Below are 19,851 nucleotides of genomic sequence, written 5' to 3'. Positions count from 1 at the left end.
GCAAATTTATTGTAGAGAAATTCTAAGGGGTGGTGTCGGAGTCGGATGCACGAGAAATCATGGAGTCGGAGTCAGAGCTGGACACGCAAGAAATCAAGGAGTTGGAGTCGGAGTCGGGGGTTTTGGGTACCGACTCCACATCCCTGAAGGCAAGTAAACCTTTTCACTACAATGACTTTATTTATTCCTGATTATATTAAACTTACGGACCTCTCATACTCAAAAGATTATATATCATATCTCATTTCATCTCTTAACTACAATGGTATCATCAATATTACTACTGTTACCATCATTTTTTTTTTTTTTTTTTTTTTTTTGGGGGGGGGGGGGGGGGGTCACATTAGCATACTGTGGTATTTTTAAATTCCTGTATAAGAGCAAAGAGATACTGCAAACAAGTACAATCAATGCAAAAATGTTGAGGAGAAGACATGAAATGAGGTGAAGAGATAACTGAGGAATATGTGACAAAGGGTGGTTATTGCATGGAGGTGGAAATGGTGTTCATTTGTAAAAACGAAACTTGCAGCTGTTTTTGCTACAGCCACCTCGCTGAATTTTAAGGTTACTTACACACATCCATGCCTGCATGTGCACATACAAACACAACCAAATTCTCTCTCCCTCTCTCACCAACTCAAACATGGGTTATAGTGTGGGAACTTGGGAAGTGATGTGGGTGCAGATGAAGGATTTAAAGGACCATGTAAAAGCTCCCATAAAGAACTGACCTTGGTGGCTGAGTGGTGAGTGTCGTGGTGAGTGTGATGGTGAGGCAGGGGTGAGGCAGTGTGGGTGTGGGGGTGAGGCCTATGGTAGTCAGCCTCGGTCCCACTTACACCTCACACCCACCATCCTGCTCCTCCAACCTGAAAGAAAAAATCATCATTCTAACTCCATATATATTCATAACAGCTATCAAAATCACCATCACTATCATCATTACCTCTTTCAGATATCTCCATTACTACCATCATCATTTTTATCATAATCATCACCATCATTATCATTACCATCACCACTGCCATCAACACAACTCTTATCCACATCATAAATGCCATCATCATCATTCACTGCCATCATTATCATCACCATAACAAATAATCATCATTGTCACAAACACCAGATTATTTTATCCTCCTCCTCCTCATCAGAATGCTCCATGAAATGGGCATACATCCAACTGCACATCATTTACAGCTTTCCTAGTTACTGACAACATCCAACCTACAAGCAAAACCCTCCACAGAAAATTTGCTTTTTATATAACCTAGCAAAGCACTTCTCTGATAAATTTACAAACTAGATGCTTGCCTTTGTACACTGTGATCCACATAATATTCTGTAATCTAAACAAATGCCTGGAAATGAGGATGAAGTATGATCAGTGACTAATGTGCTTTATCTTGACCTTGTTATCAGTCCTTCAAAATCATTTTATCTTGTGTGAAAATTATGAATCTTTTGTAAAAACCGAATACTGACGGGTGCTTAATAACCCTAAAGTCATGGTACTGTAAAAAAAAAAAAAAAAAAAAGGAGGGGGGCACCTCTGGTAAAACTAAAGTCTTCAGCATTAACAGGTAGTTATTGGCCATATTCTAATCAGCTTTGGATAATCTGTAACACAAGTTCCTTACCCATCAGTATAATTATAGGTGGATGTAAATGGTACAGTAAGTTTTATGTTTTGAATGGAAAATACCTGTATGTCAGTACAAATCATATGCTATGTAAATGACATACAACCGCCATACAATATATTTCCATCAGTCATAATTTCTTTTGACTTTGACCTTTCTTTTTTTTTTGTTTAAAATTCAATACATTTTTCTCAGCTATCTTTAATCAATAATCCAATATTGGTGCAATTCCATCCAATATTTTCCATAATCCCGCTAAAACTGAGAGACATGAGACAAATCAAAGCAGGAGGTATTAGGGAGGGTCCTAAGGCCACGAAAATACTAGCCAGAGAGAGAGGGGGGGGGGGATGTGAGGAGTTAGTGTCCCCCTTGGCACTCCCTGTGGCAGGAGGGCAATACCCGGCCACATATTTCAGTTCTGTAAAGCATATTCATCTCACCACCAAGAACCATCAGCCAGGAACGACGCTCGCCCCGTCGTTTCAAAACAAACCATAGGGTTTTCTCAAAAATATGCTCAATGTGTTTCCCAGGCAAAATTACCTACCCTATCCTTACTATGCCACTAAGGCTGCTTGGCTGAGGTGGCTGGCTGTGGTATTGAGACGAATACCCATAACATTTTATTATGTCCTCACCCCAAGCATACACCACTCCACCCTAACTCATGGTTTGGTCATCAAAAGTCTCTCCCAGTTGTGACGTAAACACACACACACACACACACACACATCCTCTCTCTCTCTCTCTCTCTCTCTCCAGCAAAACTGTGAAACGTTAAGGATGTTATGGTTTTGTAAGAAAAACCTTGGAGATGTAGTTTATGGTTACATTTGCATGCAGTTGGCCTAGCTAATTGCTTTACACCATGTGTAAAGATGTTCTCGAGCATCATTTATCATTTCATTTCACAAGAGGATTAACAGTTTTTATAATTCATCCCAGACACTGCCAGATGGTTTTATTCAGCTCAGGGAACATCTCCCTCACCCCTTTCAATCTAATGACGTATTTTTCATACTCTTGTTGCGGCAAGAGTTTTATACACCCTAGCAGACTTTACAGAATACTTACTTATAAGAAATCTCTCCAAAGCTGAATAAAATTTTCTGGTAGGACGAAGAATACAACAAATTACAACACTGGACCATAGAGGGTAAGAACCACATTTTGACTCCTTCAGTGCACTGATTCTTGCTACTGCCTGACAATTTTAATAGCCTGGGGGAGATCTTGCATAGTGCAGGCGTTACTTACCCATTTCTCTCCAAAACCTTCATATATGTGAAACTAACAGTCATACCCTTAATCCTTATATCCCAAAGTGGAACGCAAACACCTAATTCTTTACTGTCATTTTTTTTTTCTGTGGCTTTTACATACTGTCTGCCTGCATCCCACATTACAAAGTGCAGTCAGCAACAATACAGGAAAGCTAAACATGTTTTATTTGAAATGCTTCTGACAATAGCATCAAAATGGGGAGCCTGCACTTCTCCTAGCAGTGTAGTCTACTGTTTAAGCATAAGACCCTATGTCGTGCAGTTGATGGAGACAGTCAGTTCGCTGTATTTGCAAAGGAATGGTTTTGCACTCTTGTTGGGCCATCTGTGGATACAACAAAGTTCAGCATTCTTGTACTGACTTTAAATTCAAGGGATACTGAAGGGAGTTAGAAAAGTATCTGTGCAATGGGAGACGAGATATGTGTCGTGCTAGTGTGAAGTATGCGAGGTATGGCAGTGAGAGGTTTGACATGGCACTGTGAGGTATGGCACTGGGATATGGTATGGTAAAGCGGGTTGTGGCATGGCAGTGGATGTTGTCTTGCTGTGTAAAGTCTAACACTTATACAGAATTTAGAGTCTCTCAGAAACTTAATTTATCAAATAGCTCAATACAAAGATTATTTGCCATGCAAATAATACGTAATAAGAATTGTAAATATTATATAATACATATACAGTATATACTCGTATTTATATTAAATATTATAAGGAGAATGAACTATTTACTAATGAATAATATTTCTAAACACCTTTACAACACATTTTTTTTTTTTTTTAATTGAGAAGATGCACTTGACAGGTTGGTGATGTTTGGCTGAATGCAACATGTCCAAATAACATTTACTAACCCAAATTTCCCCCTCAGATATATGTTGTCAATTAACAATGCTAATGAGTAAAGGGATTATGAAGTAATGCTGCATTCAGCCAATCATCACCAACCTGGTAGGTGCATCTTCGCCTCGATTTATAAAAAAAAAAAAAGTGTAGAAGGGCTCTTACGCTGAATAAACCGTCAGGTAGTAGTGACTCTTAAAAGAGCGTCATCGTAGTACCGTACTCAGTTCAGTAATCTTTCCTGAATATAAAGCATTTGCAACCGTGACATGCGAATATATATATATATATATATATATATATATATATATATATATATATATATATATATATATATATATATATAATATGTGAATAATGAGATATAACCCGTGTGATCGTCCTCACCACATAATACACAAGAATAAGGAGATAATACCCATGTGGTCATCCTCACCACATATAAATATATAAAACATGTGAACATGGAGATATAACCCATGTGGTCGTCCTCACCACATATGAATATATAAAACATGTGAACAATGAGATACAGTATAATCCACGTGCTTGTCCTCACCATAAGCCTACAAATCATATCAACCCCGGTAGCCTAGAGGGTGGTCATCCGAATACCAGGCATAAATTATTATTGCTGGTATCAATCCTTCCGCAAGTTAGGAAGCAGCCAATAGTCCTAACATATAACAGTGTACAGCATATGATCAATTAATTATTCTCGCTATACCCGTGTGTAGTAAAGGGAGACAAAGAACTCTCTCTCCTCTCTTTATCTACCTCTTCATCTCTCCCTCCCCTCTCCCTTCCTCCCTGGCCTGCACTCTTTCCTCCCACACTCTCTTTTTGCCTCCATACCTCCCTCCCTCCACCCCTCTACACTTCCCCCTCTCCCTCCCTCCCTCTCTTCGTATTTCTCTCCTTCCCTTGCTCAATTCCTTCACCCCTCCATACCTCAATCCCTTCTTTCAAACCTCCCTCCCTCCCTCCTTTGTATCTCCATCCCTTAACACCCTGATCTTTTGTACTCTGTGCTTGCTAATACAAAACGCTTTTATGCAGAACAGGAAAGGCCTCTCCCACTCGACCGGGTAAAAACTAAGCCCAATAAATATCTTCAGTATGATGTGTTATATCCTGGCTAATGCTGTAAGATTTACTCCGCTCAAGAAACACTCCTCTGACTACGGGGGTTAGTAACTCTCACAGTCCACTCCATCTCTCTCCACTCTCTTTCTCCTTCCCTCCTATTCCACACCCTCTTTTATCATTCCTTCCTTCCTCCCTAACCCAGCTGCTCAGTCTTCACACCGCTCTAACTTCCTCCTCTCTCCTCTCCCACATCTTCTCTCTCCCTTCGGCTTCCGTATCTGACATCAACAGCCCTCTCCCTCTCACCTACCGTACCAACCTCTCTCTCTCTCTCTCTCTCTCTCTCTCTCTCTCATCTCTTTTATTTCACTTCTCTTCCTCCCAAATTTAACCTCCCATTCACTTTTCTTACCTCCCCTTTTTTCTCCTTCCTTCATTCATTCATTTCCTTCCAAGTTTTCTTTCATAAATATTCTTACATTTGCCCCTCCCTCAAATTCCTCTCTTCCCACACTCTTCCTCTTTTGTAATCTCTCGTTTTACATCATTTGCTGTCCTTGTAACTCTCCCCCCTTCTCTCTCTCTCTACCTACCTACCTACTTCTCCATTCTTTCTGTCCCTCCTTTATCACTTCCTCTCTCCATAGCACACTTTTCCTCCTTTCCCCACGCTCCCTTTTCGCCGCCTCTCTCCATCTAATTGTACCTACATTTTCTCCCTCCGTTCTTCCCTTTCTCTCCATTTTTATCTACATTCTTCTTTCTCTGCATACCATACCTCCCTCTCTTCTCTCAAATGATTTCCACATCCCTTCTTGTCCCCCCCTCCCCTGTCTCTCTCTCTCTCTCTCTCTCTCTCTCTCTCTCCGCTTATTACCTTTACCTATCTGTCTATCTATCTATCTATCTATATACTTCATATCCTCCGTCCCTTCCTCTTCTACGTCTCTTACAGTTCCCTCCCTCTTCATTCCTCCTTCCCTCCCCGCCTTCTCTCCTTCCCGCCTGCAGAGCGACCTTGGCCATGGTAAGGGTGAGCGACCGTCAGCCTACACGCATCACCACCACCACCATCATCATCATCATCTGTATTCACCACCACCATCCTCATAATACCAGTAAAACGCCTTTGTCAGTGAGGTATGAGCGAGACTATTTAAATTCGAAAGCACTGCAATGTAGCCTTACACCCCGAGGATGCCTAGAGTATATTGATGGCTATCTAACTACCATGTTTCATGCCATTACGACAAACGTCTGGTCTGTGGCCCTCTTTTGAAGATTTTGGACATGCTGCCCTTGGCGCGTCACGTGCACCGCCGGGGTGTGATGAAACCTGTCAAAAACAAATTTTAAAGAATGGGGTTATCATATGGTGCAAACAATGTAGTGATCGGCCCTGTGGTTGCTGAGATATAAGCTTCTCGAAAGCGTTACGGTCGGGCCGCTCATATTGTATGTGAAAAAACGCCACTACTTGACAAGAAACAAGCCCTCGCTCGTAACAATTGCCATTATCGATGCACCACCACCACCACCACCACCATCACCAGTCACCTCCACCACTAACATCATCGTCATAATCGTCATTATCCTCACCACCAATACCACCATCACAAGAACCACCACGACCATCAACCGTATTCACTACCACAATCCTATGCCTCCATACCACCATCATTACTCAACAGTAACTCCATTGCCAGCATTCACTATCACCACAATTGCCATCAATACTAATACTATTATCACTACCACTATTGTTCACCAACTGCATCCAATCACAACCGTCACCACCTGTATTTGCTACCATTAAAATAAAATGGGTGAGATCTTACTGGCCCTATAATACATAAAAATTAAATACATAAATAAAATAAATAGGCATCAACAATACATCTAACAACGCCACAACAAATAAAATTTATCAACATACAATAGTCCTGTATACATGAAATAATATCAAAACAACAAGTACATCAGGAACTCAACACCCGGACAAATACACAATTGACAAATGCAAGTCTGATTTGATGAAGCAACAAAAGCAACAATAAACACATCAATAACACTACGAGAACAAACACGAAATACGAAACGCAAATCTCATAAAACAACAACGCAAAAACAATACAATACCGGTATATAATAAACTCGGCAACAACTATTGTAGAAGGTACTCAGTAGAACTAATGCCTCAGCCAAATTTCTCGGATGGGCCATTCCCTTTGTAATATATATATATATATATATATATATATATATATATATATATATATATATATATATATATATATATATATATATATATATATATATATGGAGGGGGATAGATTAATAATGATCTTGACCAAGCTATTCAATAAGATATGGGTGACGGGGTTACTACCATCAGTTTGGAAGAATGGTGTAATTGTTAAAGTTCCGAAGAAGGAGACATGAGTGAATGTGGTAATTGGAGGGGAATCTCTTTGTCACCGATAGCTTTGAAAGTTTTCAGTAGAGTGTTGTTAAATAGGTTGGAGCCGGTGGTTGAGGGTATTCTGAGGGATGAACAGGCTGGTTTTAGAAAGGGACGTGGTTGCAATGATCAGATCTTTATAGTTAGGCATTTGATGCAGCAAGTTAATGAAATGAGAGTACCGTTAAGTCTTTGTTTTGTTGATTTTGAAAAGGCTTTTGATAGTGTTTCGTGAGAGACTATGGGGAAGATCATGAGACATTATGGAATACCAGAGGAGTTTGTGAGGGTCATTATGAACATGCATGAGGACACATTTTGTAAAGTGATGGTTGATGGTTGTCTGAGAGATTCGTTTGAAGTCAAGTCCGGAGTAATTCAAGGTGGTGTTCTATCGCCTTTACTATTTATATTGGTCATTGATTACATTATGAAACGCGTTGGAACAGAAACCGGTGCAGGTATACTTTGGGGAGAGAACAGGAAACTTTTGGATTTAGATTATGCAGATGATATAGTTTTGATTTGTGATGGGCCAGAAGAGATGCAGAGAGTGTTGGACTGTTTGGTGAGTGAAGGTCGCAAGGTGGGTTTGGTTATTAATTGTGGAAAAACTGAAATAATCAATATGAATATGGAAAATGCGCAGGAATGTGTAATTGGAGGTATGGTTGTAAAGCAAGTTGATAAGTTTAAATATTTAGGTACTTATTTAGCCAAGGATGGTTCTTTGACCTTTGAATTCGAGGAAAGGTTAAAGAAGGCTAATCAGGCAATGGGAATGCTTAAAAATATTTGGAATAAAATCAATTTTTCTGTGCATACAAAAATCAAACTTTATAAGGTAATGGTTAGGAGTATCTTAATTTATGGACACGAGTCTTGGTACAGCACAGTGACTATGGAAAATAAATTCTTGGTGTTTGAAAACAAAGCACTTAGAAGAATATTAGGAGTTAAGTGGTGGGAAAGGATACCAAATAGTAGAATTAGAGAAATAACGGGAGTGCAGCCGGTCGATGAATATGTTAGGTTCTCACGATGGAAGTGGCTAGGACATATGTATAGGAGACAGGGAATAGTACGAGGTACACCAGGGTGGGTGGCACTTGGTAGGAGAGGTCAAGGAAGGCCAAAAGAGACGTGGGTGAGGACAATGAGACGGGAAGCTGGAGATGAGTGTTGGGGAGATCTTGAGGAGTTAGCACAAGATAGGATGTGGTGGTGTGAGTTCATCGAGGCCCTATGCATCTCCGAGGGTGCCACAGGAAATGACTGACTGACTGATATATATATATATATATATATATATATATCCCTTGGCCCTGTTCATCCATTAGTACAATTCATGACCTATACAGTACCGACTATTGCTAGTTTCATTCCGGGGGAAGATTAGGACTTGGCAAAATTTGTCTGTCTGCCATGGATGACCCTCGTGCAGTCAATGGGCATTAATTAAAAGCATTCTTCTTTCTCCGCCACACAAGCAATCCCACGTTAGAAACCCTACGGAAGCTAACCTCCAAATTTCCTTGGTTGACATGAAGCCCACTGTTTTCTCCTGGTGAAGTAAAACTGCGCCTCTGAACTGTGACGTACTTCCACCAACACTTTACCATTTTATTCTTGGGTCAATAAGAACCTCCCACGAATTCAATGCAGGCCCAAAAGTCTTCCCGTACTCTGGTGGACAGACAGTTATAAACAGGACTGAAAACATTACCTTCTCCATTATTACTTGTGGATGACCTCACCCTTCCCCCCACTTTAACCACGATGTCTGTTATCTATTGACAATTTCATTCTGCTTACTTGTGTTCCCGAGCTGAAGGAGTACTGTATAGTATATTTACTCCTTCAATGCGAGATCACTCCAAGACAAAATATACTATTTTGGAGGTAGTAAAAATATATCTAGTAATAACCAGTTATGCGCCGAATAAACAACACCCATGAGTTAAAGGATTTGAATTTCCTTACAACACTCTTAACTATGCCACCACAAAACCCACCAACATGTCATTAAATAAGCCCGCTGACGCCTATAATAATAAACAAGTTGTCATAGTGAGAGGATATTGAGGCAGTTTCTAGCACTTCACTACGAGGTCTGTCTTGAGATAAATTCGTTTGGAGGTGGCAAGAACAAAATACAAGCGCTCAATTGGTCATACTCCTGAAGGGGGATAAGCAATTTCAATTTCGCAGTGTGCAATAACTTTGACGAGCCAATCATGCAATATCGATCACTTATCCCCTTCAGGTCTCCTACCGCAGCTCCACACTCACCAACTCACCATCATCACTATTTTAAGCACCGTCAAGTCTCAGCTTATCCTACTCATCCTCTTCCTAATCATCATCATCATCGTCTGAAGTTTTATCATCACCAGGTTTCGTGATTTTTTTCCCCTCACCTGTTCACACTCACCCACTCGCCACCATTATTAAAGCATCGCCAAATCTCAATTTCTCCTCCTCCTCATCATCATCATCATCATCATCTGAAGTTCTTATCATCAATATCTAACTTCATTTTTTACCAATTCACACTCACCCACTCATCACCAACATTATTATAAGTATTGCCAAATCTCAACTTATCCTCCTCCTCATTATCATCATCATCATCATCATCATCATAATCATCATCATCATCTGAAGCTTAATTAACAATATTTTTTTCTCACAGTTTTCAGCCGTTATAGGGTGTCGTTATTAACAAATCTTAGGCTATCTTTACCATAAGTTGAACCAAAACACTATTATCATATATTTTACTCAACATACCCGTCCAAATCAGCATTACTTTTCCTCAGTATTTAACTTAGCTACCATAATTCCGCCTCGTCATCATCATCATCATCACTACCACCACCACCTCATGACAACCAACGACCTTGTCACTCTATCGCAGCCAGGCTATCACTCTCACTCCATGCACCTGTTTCACCTCTCTCTCTCTCTCTCTCTCTCTCTCTCTCCTCACCATCTGTAGCCTATTCCCTCCCTCCCCTCCCCCCTCATTACACACACCACTCACCATCTGTTCATTCCCACGCATCTCTGTTGCCTCATCCCTCTCTCTCTCTCTCTCTCTCTCTCTCTCTCTCTCCTCACCATCTGTAACATATTTCCTCCCCCCCTCATTACACACACCTCTCACCATCTGTTCATTCCCACGCATCTCTATTGCCTCCTCTCTCTCTCTCTCTCTCTCTCTCTCTCTCTCTCTCTCTCACACACACACACACACACACACACACACACACACACACACACACACACACACACACACACACGCACGCGCAATGTGCAAAACGTGAGGTGCTTTCTGAAGGCTTTTGATGATAGAAGAAACGGAGGTCAACTGGGGGGAGGGGGGGAATGCTGGGGAGGGAGTACAGGGGGAGGGGGAGAGAGTCATGGTGGATGGGGAGGAGGTCAAGGAGTTAGGGGGGTGGGGGTGATGGAAGAGCCAGAGGGTAGGGAGGGGTATCACTGGGTAGGGGCGTCAATACGAGGGGGTATGGGGGTCAAGGAGGATGTTTTAAGGAGAGGATGCCTTTGACAGGCGGGGGTGGGGGGTTCAGGAGGGTCACGCCACCTTGACCCACAACCTGCCTCATAATTACCGTCAGGGAAAAGTGACAATGACGGCACAAGTGTCCACTACAAGTTTTTTTTTTTTTTTTTTTTTACAATAGCGATGAATATTAATATGAATAAATGAATAAAATACAACAACAACAACAATAATAATAATAATAATATGACTGTATCCATAATCATCATTCTTAATAGTAACTCATAATCATCATTTCACCACTAGCCACGACGTCTGTAGAGAATGAACTGCGGTACCAATACCGAAGCATCGGTAAGGCACTATTTGTGCCGTAAAAGGAGACTAAAGGCACGTATTCTCGCCGGTTAAGGAGACTCCCAAACACCTCTTCCTTAGCAATTTACTCTACATATTACACTTTGATAGTTTTTGAATGCTATCTTTTCTCATATCGACAAGAACCTCATGAAAACCATACCAGAGAATATTAATGTACCGTATACAATAATATATTAATAAAGGAGGCCCCTAAGCACTTCTTCCTTAAATGTCATTTGCATATTACCTCTCAATATTCTGTTGTATGTATTTTCTTTTTCTTTTTTTCTCGGTATTATTTTTTTTTTATCAACAGGAGGATTTTTTTTTTTTAAATAACATGGCATAAAAAGTAGATTTACACTAATAGGGAAGAGACGCCAGAACCTCTTAAGCTGATGAGAATACTCTTTAAAGAAGAGAGAGAGGGAGGCAGGAAACCCTTTTCCTGTATTAGTGTACGGATGTTAACCTATCCATCCACCCCATCCCATCCCCCCACACACGCAATCTTTGTCTCATATCAGCCTTGCCCATGTAAACAAAAATAACGATAACAAAAATAACACTATGACTACGATGATGATAACCAAAATATACTAGCACCATCATATAACCAAAATATACTAGCACCATCATATTACTTATACTGCTAAAATGGGTCAATGACGAAATATTAGCACCCCAAAAGACAATACCATCATTCTTCTTTTATTTCAGCTGAAGTCGGCTCTCTCCTTCCCTTATACCCTTATACGGAAGAAGGCGAGGAAAAAACACGGACGAAAGGTAAGAAGGTGGTGGTGCAACACGTGTAGTGGTGTGTGGATGGTAGGTGGGTGGGTGATAGGTGGCAGGTAATGGTGTGTGGGTGGTAGGAGGGTGTGTGGTGTGTGGGTGTGGTAGGTGATGGTGTGTGGGTGTGGTAGGTGATGGTGTGTGGGTGTGGTAGGTGATGGTGTGTGGGTGTTGTAGGTGGTGGTGTGTAGGTGTGGTGGGAGGTGGTATGTAGGTGTGGTAGGTGATGGTAAGTGCGGTAGGTGGTGGTGTGTGGGTGGTAGGTGGTGGTGTGGGTATGGTAGGTGGTGGTGTGTAGGTGTGGTAGGTGGTGGTGTGTGGGTGGTAGGTGATGGTGCATGGGTTTGATAGGTTGTGGGTGATGATGTGTGAGTGTGGTACGTGGTAGTGTGTGAGTGGTAGGTGGGTGGGTGGTAGAAGGTGATAATGGGTGGCGGAGGTGGTGTGCGGAAGGTACTGTATGGATGGTGATGGGGTGTGGCTGATAGTAGGTGACACTGTATGGGTAGTGATGTGTGTGGTAGGTGGGCGGGTGGTAGCAGGTGGTGGTGTTAGAGTGGCATGTGGGTGAGTGTTAGCAGGTGGTGGTGTGTGGGTGGTAGATGAAGATGACAGATGGTTGTAGTGGTAGCAAGTAAGTTATAGCAGTGGTTGTGAATAAGTGGTGGTCATGGCAGGTGATGGCAGTGGCAGTAGGCAGTGGCGTATTGTAGTAGCAATACGTGAGGCTAATACTTGTGGTGATGGTGCTTATAGAGATTAAGTGTGGTAGCATATAGTGGGAGACAAATAATGGAGATGTTGGCACTGATGGGGACGATGACTGATAATGGTAAGGTGGTACTGGTGGTGACAGCTATGATGATGGTAATGATGGTAGGTGGGTAAGTGGTAGTGGTGGATGGAATGAGTGAAGGTATAAGAGTGGGAGTGCAGGTGGTGGCTGGGATAGAATGGCAGTGCAGGGGAACAGGGAAGCGACGGGTTGGGAAAGGGTGACAGTGAAGGGGGGAAGGTAGGGGAAGAGATGGTAGTGGTGGGGGAGGGAGGGGGTAGAAAAACAGAGGTGGGGAGGACAGGACAGGATATGACAGTAAGTGGGAGACAGTGTGGGTAGCAGTGAGTCACAGTGGGTATGTGGGTGGACATGAGATGAGTGAGTGAAAATGGTGTGAGTACTACGGAAAGAGATGAGGAGCGATATGCAAGCTGCGTACTGCAATGGGTGAATATGGGTGAAAATGGGTCATGATGCGGTAGTGGCTAGAAGGAAACAAGAGGGCAAGGGTGGAGGTGGGAGATTGTGGGACGAGGAAGGATGTGTGACCTGCAAAGTAAATATATGTGAAAATGGGTCAAGGTGGAGCAGTGGGTGGGCGAATGAATGGGGTGGAAATGAGAAAAAGAAATGATGTAACTAAGATATGAGATGGAGGAGATGACAAAGGACACGGTTGAAATAAGTGAAACTAAAATCGGTCACTGTGAGATGGTGGGTGGAAGGGCATGAGAAAAAATGGGTGAAAATGAGGGTTATTGGATGGGATGAGGTAAGCTGAGACTGGAAAAAAAATGACAGTAAGTGGCAACTGAGTCATAATATGGTAGCGGGTGGGTGGGCATAAAAAAATAACAGATGGAAGTGACTGGGTGAAGATGAGTGAAGGTGAATACCATGGTGTGCGATAAGGAAAGAGAGAAGAGTTGCAGTGGGGGGGATACGCTAAATGTTAAAATGAATGACAGTACGGGGAAATGGGTGGTTGTAGGACAAGAAAGATATGGGTTGAAATAGCGCTTGCGGATGAGCTACGACAAAGTATGGCTGCAATGCGTGACTATGAGGTGACAGCGAAGGTCCGACACAGTGGGTGGTAATGACTGGGTGGATGGAAGGAAATGTGTGAAATGAGTACTACTGGGTGAGATGAGGAATATCGTTGCAAGAAGTGAATATGGGTGACACAGTGGATATGATAGTGGGTGGAGGGAATATAACAGAAAAAGAGTGAAACCGAGTACCGGTGGGTGAAATGAGCACGGTAGGAAATGGAACAGAATGAGAAGTGGGATGGCATAAGTGGGCATCAGACAAATGAGATGAGTAGGACGGAATGCAAATGGATATAAGCGGGTGCTAATGGGTCGAATGAGTCAACTAGGATGTAATGGGTAATCGGCAGAAAGGGCGCATGGGTGGCACAGAGAAAAATTGGTGCAACTCAGTGTTATTGTGTGGGAAATGCAAAAATGGTTGACTTAATATGGGAATTAATGAGCAACAGCTGGCGGGGAGGAGGAAGGCGGGCATGAGTAACACTGATTAAAAACTGTTTAAATTAAGAAGGATGGCGATAGATGGAATGGATAGATGTAGATGTAAAAGGATAACCGTAACAATGGGTCAGACTGGACGAGGCTGGGGTGGGAACATTAAGGCAGGACTGAGTAAAAATTGGTGAAACTGACAGCTAATGAGTGGTATTACTAAACATGCGTGTAAACAAGTCTGAATAGTGTGGATGAAAAGGGGGCACAGGGTAGAACTGAGTAAAGCGCTGAGTACTCACGAAGGGAATGAATGATGAATATGGGCGTAAAAGGATAAGTCTGCAGAAATGGGTCAGAATGGGTAAGGGCGGGAAGAACGCACGTGCAGGACTGAATATATGTGTGAAAAGTGAGTAGCGGCACCATACAGTACTAAAGGAAGTGCATAAATACCTGCCATGGGTGTAAAATGGGCCAGAGTGGGTGGGGCTGAGGAAGAAGTGTATGGGAAGGCCGAAGTAAAAATGGGTGGAGCAGGGTGGAGGGAGGGGAGGGTGGAGAAAGAGAGGGGGGGAGGGAGGGGGGAGAAAGAGAAGGGGGAAGGGAGGGGGGAGAAAGAGAGGGGGGGAGGGAGGGCGGAGAAAGAGTGGGGGAAGGAACGGAGCGGAAATACCACCTGTACCGATGATGTAGAATTAAAATCGAGAAAAAGAAACGTGTATGTATGTATGTATGTATGTAGGGATCATACTCTCGTGGAATCAAGAGGCTCCTCGGCAACAAATCAGTGTTATTCTACCCTCGTCCACGTGTAAGGACCCGAGGCTAGGCTACCCTAATCCAAAACAAGTAATGGTGCCGCTGACAACCATAATTTGACCACAGTAACATTACGTGAACGAAAAACCTCCAGCCGCCTCTTGAAGTTTCTAACCCTTGCGTGTAAGGCATGGTAGACTGGTGCTTTCCTGTTCAAGTGTGGCACGTGAAATATTTTCTTGTAAATTAAATATGCAAACTACGTCTGTAATATAAAGTATATAAAAAAAAAACTGAGTAATCTTTTCACCACATCTGCCTAATAACGACGATTTCATTCATGTGAAGGATGGCTCAAGTGATATCATAGTTAATGTGATGTTTTTTTTAATGCCAAGAAGGAGGAATCAAAGACTAGAAGCCCGCAAAATTGTTCCCTCCAAGGAGAAATCTTAAAACCAGGCAGAAGGAAATACAGACAGGGGAGACAGTTCCAAAGTTGACCTGTTGCATACATGATGGACTGGGAGTATCAATTCACTCTTGCACTGGAGAGATGGACGGGAAAGGGTCGAGAGTTTGCTGCCAAACAAGTGCTACATGCCTGCCGTAATGGAAGAGTGATGCAAGAAGATATTTCAGAAGAGCAGTGACTACTGAAGTAGCGATGGAAAAAAGATAAAGAGAGAGAAGTTGAAGGAAGCCAGTAAGAGGAGGCGAGAGGTTGAAGGAAGCCAGTAAGACGAGGCGGGAGGTTGAAGGAAGCCAGTAAGAGGAGGAGAGCTAATGTGCAAATAAACTGCATGGAAAAAGTGCTAGGGAACTCCATAAGTGGTGGTGTGATGTACTGTTGTGTGGCGTGGTGCGGTGGTGGGATGAAGTGATGGGTGACAGTTGATGCGTGTGGGGGACTGACTGAGGGGGAGGGGGAGAAGTGACGGGACCGGTGAAAGATTGAGTCAGAAACTGTGATCATTGGAAAATGTGCAGCTGGATGGAGTGTGCATCAAGCAGGCTTGTGGAAAGTTTGGTGAGGTGGGACGTGTGTGTGTGTGGGGGAGGGGGGGGGGAAGAGCTGTGCGTGTGTGCGTGGGGAACTGGTGTTGGGGAAGAGGTGTGAAAGAGAGGTGTGAGGAGATGCGTGTGAGGGTATACAGTATGTGTACAGTATGTGTGTGGGAACATGAATGGGGGGTACCGGTATGTGTACGGGGAGGTACGGGAGTATGTGTGTGGCCGAGGCAGGGAGAGATGGTACTAGGAAGTATGTGTGTGGGGCAGGTTTGGAGGGATAAGTGAGATGGGAATGTTTGTCTGTGAGGTGGATATGAGTGTGTGGAGGGGAAGTGTGGGGCAAGTGTGTGTATTAGTGGTAGGAAGTGAGGTGAGGGGTCGTGTGTGGGAGTAGTGGAGAGGAGAATGCCAGAGGAGTGTTGGGATCGGCTGGAGGTGTGATACCTAGAGACTCATTTCGTGTCATTACGAGACTCAACAGCACCTCTTTCAAAAGCGATGAATTTCGTACGTTAAATATATTTATAGAGCTACATATCCTCATATACGCTCCTTATACAAAAGAGTACATCGGAATACAAGAGAAAAGCAAACGCTACCAGATCTATTAGTTCTCTCGAGGTGGTATAAAAAAAATACGAGAACATTAACCAAACATGTTACCATCAATGCAATCCATGTCATGCCAATAATGACGTAAAAGCATAGGTAACACATGGTACAAGAGAACATGAACATGGCATACGCAGACACATATTATACTGGTATGGAAGAGGTGCCTGAGATACTCCACAGTTCACAAGAATACAGCCCTAAAGGTGTTCGGAGGTGGGGTCGGGGGTTGTATGTTGCTGACGGCTGTATTCTTCGTAGCTCTGGAGACTTTGCAGCGTCTTATTATTTGCGATTTTAATGTACGGTATCTAACACCTTCATATTCTCTTCTGTGGTATTTATTCATATATATTTTAGTACTGACATAGTTGGCATCAGTATCATTCAAGAAAATTACTATGGTGTAATGTGAAAAACGACTACCTTGGGAAGACGTGTTATAAGATTGGACGTTACATCAGGGTGCAGGTGGTGTAAGGTTATGTGGGAAATTGTAGTGTAGGTGGGCAAGAAGGGGGGTCTAAGATAATAATAGTGGCGGTGGGTTTGGTGGCACTTGGCAAAATGGTCGGCTGTGCAGGAAATGGTGAATGACCAGGGGACATGAAGAAGGGTGTGTAGTGTAGTGTAGTGTAGTGTAGTGTAGTGTAGTGTAGTGTAGTGTATTGTAGTGCAGTGTAGTGTAGTGTAGTGTAATGTAGTATAGTGTAGTGTGGTGTGGTGTGGTGTGGTGTGGTGTGGTGTGGTGTAGTGTAGTGTAGTGTAGAGAAGTGGTAGTGGTGGGGAAGGCTATGGTGAAAATGGGTGACAAGGGATATATGCTGTAGGTTGAAAAATATGGTAGTAGAAGTAGTGGTGGCAGTGGGTGAAAGTAGACGGCAGTGGTGGGAAGGTGCATGGTATAGGTGGGTGACGAAGTGACATGGTATACGTGGATGTAAGGTATGGTAGTGAGGGGGATGTAAGTGGATGGGAGTGGAGAGGAAGGGAACAGAGGAAGTGGATGACAGGAAGACATGGCGTAGGTGGCTGTAAGATATGACTGTGGGGATGACAGGCTGGTGGGGGGAGGGGTGGCAGTGAGCAATAGTATCTATGGTGAGGAAGACCTTGGGGTAACTAAATGGGTGAAAAAAAAATAGATGACTAAGGTATGGCAGTGGTGGCTGCAGTGGACGTGAGTGGGTGTGGGTGAGGCAGAGGGAAAGGGTGAATCAGTAGGTGGTATGGCAGAGATGGTGGCAGTGCGAGTGGAGGCAAGCCATGGTGTATCCAAGATGAGTGGCTGCGAGAAAAGAGGTGTATCTGGTAGCGATGGGTGGCAACGGTGAGTAGTGAGGGCACATGAGTGGCATGCAAAGAAAGCATGAAGTGGCGAGGTGCTGTAGGTGACTGTAAGATTCATAAGTGGGGTGACAGTGGGTGTAAGTGAGTAACAGTGGGTGCAGGTGTGAGGCATTGGCAGTATGAGGCATGGGAAAGGTACAGATATAAATGACATGAGGAACAAGAGGGAAGTGAACATACAGGTGGCTGTAAGATATAGCAGAGGGGTGGTAGTGTGTGTAAGTGAGTGTAAGAGTAGCCACGTAGGAGGACATAAGACATGGTAGTGGTGGAGGTGGTGGGTAGTACAGTGAGTGTCGATGGTGGTACTGGGTGCAGATGGGTGTCAGAGGCAATGGTGATGCATGGGGAAGAGTTTATCAGTGGCAGGGAAGCAGTATGTGTTCCCTTGTCAGTCTAAATACAAGACTGACAGGGTGGTACAAATGGGGAAGAGAGAAAGGGGAAGAAAGAAAGAATGAATGAAAGAAGGGAGGGAGGGAAAAAAGGAAGTAAGGAAATAGGAAGAATGGAAGGAAGGAAGGAAAAGAAAGGGTAAAGAGAGTGATGGGAGAAGGTAAAAACAAGAGAAAAGATGATACGGGAAAAGATGGGAAGAGGGAATTGAAGGATTGGGAAGTGACAAGAAAAAAATTAAAGAAAAGGAAAGGGAAGGAGAAGTATGAATGAAGAGACGGGAAAGGTGATAATGATGGATAAAAGAAAAATTACGTGAAGTGAAGGGATGGGAAGAAACAGAACCAAGGAGTGAATGGAACGAAGTAAGGATTAAAAGGATGGAATGGGGGAAGGAAACGAATGGGTATATACGAAGAAACGCGAAGAGGAGCATGGAGGAAGGCCAGAGAAAACTTGAAGCTGTAATTAAAAAGAAACTGAGGACCCTGACAAACACCAAATAAACACGAGAAATAAAAGCCACAACATGCAACATCTCTATTGGGGAGAAAGGGAGAGAGAGAAAAAAAAAGTTCTCCCCAGCTGGCGATGATTCACACCCTGATCGAATCTGAGGGGGGGCTTTCCTTCACGGGGGAGGGGAGGAGAGGGGAGAAGAAAGAAACTGAGAGGAGTGGGGTGACAGAAAGGGAGGAGTGACAAGGTGGGAGGGGGAGAGATGACATGGAGGGAGGCGAGGGGTGACAGGAAGAAGAGAGAAAGGAGAGGTGATAGGGAGGGATCGGAAGGGGAGGGGTGACAGGGAGGGGAGGGAGGGGGAAGGGTGACAGGAAGGGAAGGGAGGGGAAGCGGTGACAGGAAGGGAAAGGAGGGGGAGCGGTGACAGGGAGAGAAGGAAGGGGGAGGGGTGACAGGGAGGGAAGAGAGGAAGGGGTGACAGGTAGAGAAGAGAAGAACGGGTGACAGGGAGGGAAGAGGAAGGAGTTACAGGGTAGGAGGGAAGGGTAGAGATGGGTGACAAGGAGACAATGGAAAAAGGGAGAGGGGTGACAGGGGGAGCAAGAGAGGGATGGAGTGACGGGGAGGGAATGAAAGGGGATGGGGTGACAGGGAGGAGAGGAAGGGGAAGGGTGAGGGTTGGCAGGGAGAGGAGAGAGGAAGGGGAAGGGTGAGTGTTGGCAGGGAGAGGAGAGAGGAAGGAGATGGGGTGACATGGCTTAGGGAAAGGCAGGGGTGGGAGTGGAAAGGGGAGATTATTGCTACTATTGTTGTTCTTGTTTTGTGGTGGTGGTGGTGGTGGTGTGGTGTACCTCTGACAAAGCACACCAGTGAAAGTCCATAGGGAAGCCACGGCATGTGGGATGGAAACTGGGTAAGGCAAGCGAGAACCAGGTAGGATAGTGTGGGTCCTGGGACGGGGACAGGGTGGGGAAG

General features: G+C 43.7%; 1 protein-coding gene across 1 annotated transcript in view; it reads right to left on the bottom strand.

The window, feature by feature from the left end:
• The window catches only part of Mical (Molecule interacting with CasL), a 302,955-nt gene that overhangs the window by 226,330 nt on the left and 56,774 nt on the right, over window positions 1–19,851 (bottom strand). The window contains exon 2 of the mRNA XM_080278020.1: window positions 735–872. The gene's annotated coding sequence lies outside the window, so the exon portion shown is untranslated. The remainder of the gene's footprint in view (window positions 1–734; window positions 873–19,851) is intronic.

This window comes from Coenobita brevimanus, chromosome 72 (assembly GCF_032717465.1).
Source record: "Coenobita brevimanus isolate Jiangsu-jjx chromosome 72, ASM3271746v2, whole genome shotgun sequence".
Lineage (NCBI taxonomy): Eukaryota > Metazoa > Arthropoda > Malacostraca > Decapoda > Coenobitidae > Coenobita > Coenobita brevimanus.
This window is presented reverse-complemented; position numbering and strand designations above follow the sequence as displayed.